Genomic DNA, 7,540 nt, shown 5'->3' with positions numbered 1-7,540 from the left:
ACCAATGTGCTGAAAGTCAGCTTTCCTTAAGTTTATGAAAGTACATAAATGACATAAATGCTTCTGCAGAAGAAAGCTGAATAAGGTTTTACTGAAGTGTGGCGGTGGCCCAGAAAGACCCAGCTGACCAGTTTTGGGCTGATCAATAAGCTAAAAGCTGAATCAATAACTGACACCACATGGTGTTGGACAGGGTGGGTGAGGCTGCCTCAGAAAATGAAAGAAAACACTGAACACACAAAGGCACTGCTTTGCTTTTCATTCATCAACTTGTAGAATATTTAGAAAAACAAATGAAAAAAAATGCTTTATTACTGAAAAATATCCATAAAACAAACAATTGTTTCCCATTTAATAAGTAAAAGAAAAGAAAAATCAAAGAACCTTCTATTACTACAATAACAACTCCTACTAATAATAATGATGATGATAATAATGATTACCTGTTAGCTACAGAGTCGCTGCTTGCTGCCAGATTTGGCAGGTAACTACTTAGGGCTCCGGGCCATTTTTGAAGGGTTTGGGGCTGATATAATTAAAACTACAGCAGTGGCATGTGCAAAGTTTTCTGTGATAATAGGAGAGCCCTGACCTCCCTAAGGAGGTCAGTACATCTGCAAGTGGCATGTGTGATTCTGTTTACACAAACCCAATGACAAAAACAAAAGATATTCAGTGAAAATGAAGAGGAGTTATCCATCTGGGAGTTAGAAAGAAAGAGGATCAACAGAGGAAGAGGAGAAAAAAAGCAAGACAGAGGTGAGCAAAGGAGACAATAATGATTAAATGTAAGGCTGGATAACTAAATGCTGCTAGTTTAGCCTTTACTGTGGAGGAGAGACGCTCGTGTGTACGGAGGAGTGTTGGAATGAATGTGAGGCCGTATGTGTGTCTGCAGGCTGCAACATGTTAAATCTGTGGTCTTATTCAAACTGTGAAACACAGTGACTATATGATTTTTAATAGTGCCATACAAATGAAGTTATTATCATTATTATTACCAAAATAAAGAATAAACGGTCTCTGCGATTTATAGTGTACTTTTTACATGTTTTTTCATAAGACTTGTTGTTGGTAATGTTTGCGTCAGGTTACTTACTAAATAAATGTGGTGAATGCTGGTCCGAGGGGCCCCCTATAAACTTTTGCCTAGGGCCCAAAAAGGCTCTAGACTCGCCACTGGTTAGCTGTTGAGCTGCAACAGTTAACTTAGTCAAATAATCAGTCCAAAGGGAAACTTCAGCATAATTAAATAACTGTTTCATAAGAAAAATAAGCTAATCCTCTCACAATATAAATATTTACTGGTGTACTAAAACAAATTATTATTATTATTATTATTATCATTATTATTATTACATTAGACTGCAGAGAAAAGTGAATTACTGTCTAATTTTGTAATATCTTGGATGGAGCCAACAATTTAATTGAAAAAAATGATTCGGGGAAGCCTCAGCAGAAAGCCCACTGGGATGTTTTCTTTATTAGATAATATGCTGTAGGATTAACTCACTTGGCAAATTAATATTTATAGTCATAAGAAAAATTAAGAATTTAGAAAGCAATAAAACACAAAATTGATCACCACTAAAACAAAGCACTTTATATTTGCATTTTGAAAAATAGCTTGGGGCATCTTTGAATGTAAGTAAGTAAGTAAGTAAAGTTTATTTATACAGCACCTTTCACAGACATGTGTCACAAATTGCTTTACAAGGTAAAAACACAATACAGTCATAAATACATCATAAAAAATGTGAATGCGAGCCAAACGTGGCGTTTACAGCTTCTCGTGCAAGTCCTCTCTCTGAAAAACATTTTTCACTGACTTCAGAGATTTTTGTCAGCCTTTACTTCCTGATTGGAGCGTGTCTATGCACACGCCTTAGTCTTTTGTCCAGCCTGTGCCAGTCATCCCCAAGATTCAAAGCAGCGTCTCTAAATTACACATCATATCTGAAAAGCTTTCAGACGGCTTCTGTCACTGATGTGAGCAAAGACGAGGCCGTTCTGCTTCTGCTTTTCATACAACTCGGTAATTATAGCTATAACATCTCTTACACAACCTCATACCTTCTGGAGAAAGGTGCTCGAAGCGATGTATACCTCTCAGTCATCGCCTTCTTAGTCATTATCATACCTCTTTACTGTACATGCTGTTTACCTTTTAGTGATGATTGACTCATTGGCGCTAACATGCAAGGAATGCTGTTTTGCACACATATTGGTAGCTGCAGAGTAGCGTAGCTCTGACGCTTCACTGACCATAAACATACAAAAGCTTGACTGTAGCAATCTGCAAGAGAAGACGTGTGTGTGTGTGTGTGTGTGTGTGTGTGTGTGTGTGTGTGTGTGTGTGTGTGTGTGTGTGTGTGTGTGTGTGTGTGGACCTCCCTGAAAATAAGACCCCTGAGTCAGACGTCACCAGACGAGGAAGCTTGTGTGTGATTCATCAGTGAAGGCGAGGATACTAAATCATCTTGGATGGTTGTTGGAAATGTATTTCACAAGATCTGTAGGTGGTGTGTTGCAAGCCTCGTGTACATTTAACACAAAGCTCTGACCCACACTGTAGTGACTCAGGCCTTAAGAAGCCCTCTACATGTTTAACCGTGACACATAATCTGTCAGAGGAAGAAGCAGAAAAAAGCAACCCTAAACCGATCAGCAGTGCTTCTGTTTGTGAGGTCATTTCCCGAAAATAGACTGAACTGTGGAGGCTGAGGCCACACGTGTTAACAATAGAGGCCATACATACGGAGCTGTCAGAGCGCGCAATCAAGGGAAAAGCAGCACGTTTGCACACTGGCTGACACACACAATCAAACACGCACACACAAAAAGGAGTTGTGTGTGCATTTTGAGCGATTTGCTCTGTATGTTCCTGATAAGAACCTTCAGGAAGAATCAATGATGCTGGAGCTGACAGGCGCATGACAGCAGCCAGTCAGACAAGCATGCAACATGCTCATCCTGAGGAACAATCCCCCTCTTGAGTTTTGCCTCATAATCCTCCCATGACACTACGCAGCAAGGCCAGATATACCAGCTGCACTGTGTCGGGGTGGAGGTCTGCACTTCTGACCCTGCGAAGGAGTGGACATGTATCCATCTCCATTTCTCTGGAGCATTTCCTGTTCCAGGAACAAGCAGGACATGTGGTTGATAGTAAACAAGAATGGGCGTGCTGGCAGCACACATCAGCATCAAGTACAGAGTGTGTCAGCAGTGTCTCTGGGTGTTTTTGAGGCAGTTAGTCGTAGGTGTATGGAAAAATCGTCCACATGTCATGTTGATGAGAAGCACAGACGTTTGGGAGAATTTCACTGTACTGTTTGTTCTTCTCTGCAGCTGCACAGGGAGCAGTGGACGTATCTTTGTTTGGTGGATACGTATCTGACAGAGCTTGAAGATTATGATTTTCTCTATCATCTACTGGTTCAGGTCACTTTCAGGCTCAGATTCCTACTCGTGTAAAATAGATCTGGGGGGATCTATATCTCCATTTGCACTAAAACACTGGCTCACAGTCGGCTGGTGTTGGAGCAACAAGGGTGGAAAAGGAAGACATTTACTGGCATTTATTGACATTTAAGTTTTTAACTGTGGAAACTGTGGAAAGAGGATGTGAAAATGATTGACTTTAAATAAACAGCAACTATCGTCTATGTTCCCATTACTGGATTGATTTGCATGACTCAAATAAGCCCTGTAAAAAAAACCTCGTATAAAGAGTTACCTGAGGAGCTCTTTCCAGAGATTTTTAAAATTAGAATAATTTCTCCACAAATGGAGGTAAATATAAGTTTTACAATCAGCTCAAAAATTTCTCCTGAGGGAAATGAGAGACTTCCCAATAAAATTTGTTCACTGTGCTAAATTTCTTGGTAATATATCTGATAGCTACCAAGAAATATCTCCAAATTTGGAGAACTACAGATATCTGGAAAAAACAAATCATATCAAATCAAACAGCTGTTCAGACTCACAGTCAGGAAAAATGGAGCGACCCCCCGCTGGCACGACAGAAGGATGTAAAGTTCAGCCTGTCTGTCACCCTCACGTGTCTGTCACCTCTGATTCATATTGATTGTGAAAACGCCGACTTCCATATTGATTGTTGCTGACTGAGATCGAGAGATTCTGAATCATTCAGTTATACTAAAAACTAAACTGCTGAAAATCTAGAAGCTCTTTTAATGTCAGCAGAGTAACTTCTGCTTAATACGATTCAGCAGTGACTGTATATGTCTTTATGTCCTGGAATAAGCAAGTCTAGCAGAATTTCAGCAGTGATAATCACTTTTCTATAGAACAAAGTGCAAGAAAATGTGTGGATCATGCATAGTCATGAAACTGTTTACATGCAAACAAAAAAGATTATTGAGTCAAACATTTCCTGCTTAAATATGGGACAGATCTGGACCTGCAGTCACTTTAAATGCATTCAGGGCCAACAGTTAGTTACATATTATGGAACAAAGTCGTAGCCTCAAGGCGTTTCTGTATAATCAAATAAAAATCTCCTTCATTTTTCCTGCCACATGAAAAGGTGGAGGTGACTGCATGTTGCATGCAGGGGCTTGTCGTTTTATTTCCTTTTTATTCGTCCTGATGCATGAGAAGTGTTTTCATGGAGCTTTTCAGATATCATGGATTAATTGGTTACATTGTGTCGCAAGCCCTACATTTTATGTAATAAAAATTGATTTATTTTTTTTGCCTATCAAAGTAAGGAAAGAAACAGGGGCTAGTGAAGGAGGAGCTGGATAGATCTGTGTCCACTGTGAGTAGAGAGGAAACGCACCCTCGAATACACACCCTTTTGCCTTGTTGATGATGTCATCTTTGGTCTTTAAAAAGAAAAAGGGAGGCCTCAGGTGGACCTTTATACACCCTTCTCCTCCAAACCCTCCCCCAGCCATATTCCATCCATGCATCTCCACAGGGACTGACCCTCGCTCAATACCTGTCACCCATCCCTGTGTTCATCCATCTGAAGGCAATCATCTCTACTAATGGAGAATACATGCTAGGGCTGCTCTTTGGACCTCCTTGAAAATTCCAGCTTTTAAACAATATTCCTTTTGAATTACTTCAGTCTGTAGCTTCACTCACCGGCCCAAAGTAAATTTTTACTTTGACACTTAGATTCACACTATCACAAACCAAACTGAAAGCACACAAAGAAGAAGTGTTTAGAGGTACTTAAGCCTACCTACAGCGGCAGCTGTCACTGAAAAGCACTTTAAAACTCACCCCACCCCATTTAATGCTGCCTGTTATTTACCCAAGAGCCTCTACAGCACCAGTGTCAAACATAAGGCCTGTAAAGAAAGTCATCTGTATTACTTAATCATATAAAGATGAGTGATTTTAATATTTATATCAAAGGAAAAGGGCACTCATACAAAACTTTGTGGTTTTTTTGTTTTTGTTTTTTTGCTTATTTGGCTATAGGTTTTCCTTGTGGGCAGTCTTCCAGCTGGTACTGTTTAATGTCTGCCTAGGAAAGAAAATTTCCATTAGTACGAAAAGTTTGGTTAAGTTGGTAGAAGCCAACACTTTAACACTTACCTTTTAAATAAGATTATCTTACCTGTGTTTGCTCTTAATGGTGAGGAAGGGATTGAATAGCTACGTTAGTTTATTGTAGATTGTACAATAAACTAACTACTAAACTAAGATTGTAGATTGTTGTTGTTAGGCCAAGTGGGAAATATTTAATGAATATAATCATGGTTGTCTGGAGTATTGATTCGATGTTAATATAGTTTATTAGATAAGCAATATGTGTGTAGTTTAGTTTAGTATATAACCCCAGATAGTGGTATGGCTTGAGGGCCAGTTAGCAGCAGTCTATAAAGGGCTGCTAGTTAACATCAGAGGCTGTTGCTGGAAACAAGTCCCACCACTGGGCTACATTGTTTTATTTTGTGTTATGTTTCTGAAATTTTAATGTTGGTGATTAAACAGGTGGCTGGTCAGCACCTCATCACCTCACCTCTGCCTCAAGCCTCCTGTTTGTGTCACAATACGGCTGTGTGCAGGCAAGAGTAGGACCCAAACGCAAACTCGCAGAGACAAAAAGTAAACTCAAAAAACACAGCTTTATTGCTGGCGTGGAGTGGGACACAAAAAACAATACAAAACTAAACTAAACTGGTAAAACTAAAGCACAAGGAGCCACAGGGGAAAATCACACAGCTATGAGGGTAATTACACAGGACGAGACAAGGTAAGCAAAACTAGAAACATTAACATAGGACATAGACTGTGAAAGTAAAACAGGAAACACACAGACTGACTCAAGACATGTAAACTTAACAGACTGGGGAGACAGAACATAGGGACCTGAAACATGGGACAGAAAGGCACAGTAGACACAACATGAACATAACAACGTCACAGGGGAAGAGTAAACAAAATGCAGGAACACAGGACCTCTTTCAAAATAAAATGGGAAGTATAATGAAACGCAAACATGACAACATAAGAAACACAGACATGAAACACATGAAGGACAAGGGAGACTTAACAGGGGTTGGATACACAAGGGGAATCTAATAAACAAATGAACTTAGATAACCTAATGAACAAAATAAACTCAAACTTAAAACACTGGGTCAAAAGACCCAGGATCATGACAGTTTCAACCCAGCTGCTACAGGCTATCCTAACAGGCCCAGGGCCACAATGGGCCCACCAAAGACTCTAATCCGCCCCACTGGAAAATGTGAGATTTTGGACTTGTAACTGTATTTCATAGGTTCACAGCTTTTCCTGCTTATAAAGACCTCCCCCATAGCCACTCATAGTGCAGTAAAGTAACTAACACTAGATTAAAAAATAGAAAAAAACATTTTTTTTACTTTAGAGATTTCTGTTTTTAGTGGATCCACAGTAAAAAAAAATTCTGTGAATTAACCAAAACTTTGCTACCAGCATTGGTTCTGTGTGTTTACACTTCCTCTAATTTTAAGATTACCCTTTAAAACTTTTGTTTTTGATAAAGCCAATAGTTAGAGCTATATCAGGTGACCCTGACAGCTGCGGGATTTCCTCTGATTCACTGCGATGCATCGAGCATCTCGTCCCCACTCACCTCTTGTCACTCCCCACATGTTTATATACCAATGTAGCAATCATTAACTTTTCCTCTTCTTCCCTTAGTCAGTGTGTTGTCTGTCCTTTTCTATGCTCTTCTTTTCTTGTCTTGTGTTTCTTCTTTTCTCCCTCCCCTCACCCCCAACTGGTTGCGGCACATGGCTGTCCATCCCTGAGCTTGGTTCTGCCGGAGGTTTCCTCCTGTTAAAAGAGAGTTTTTCCTTCCCACCGTCACAAAGTACCTGCTCATACATGGTTGCTTGATTCTTGGGGTTTTCTCTCAAATACTATAGGGTACAAAACAAAGTCCTTTGGAATGACCGTTGCTGTGATTTGTTGCTTTGTTAATGACAGTCTTGGAAACAAAGTAACAGTCTATGAAAATAAACCCTGGAAGGAGCAGGAAGCACAAGTTTGTGAGTAGTGCTAAGAG

Source organism: Oreochromis aureus, linkage group 22, assembly GCF_013358895.1.
Source record: "Oreochromis aureus strain Israel breed Guangdong linkage group 22, ZZ_aureus, whole genome shotgun sequence".
In the NCBI taxonomy this organism is placed as follows: Eukaryota; Metazoa; Chordata; class Actinopteri; order Cichliformes; family Cichlidae; genus Oreochromis; species Oreochromis aureus.
Note: the sequence above shows the minus strand (reverse complement) of the source record.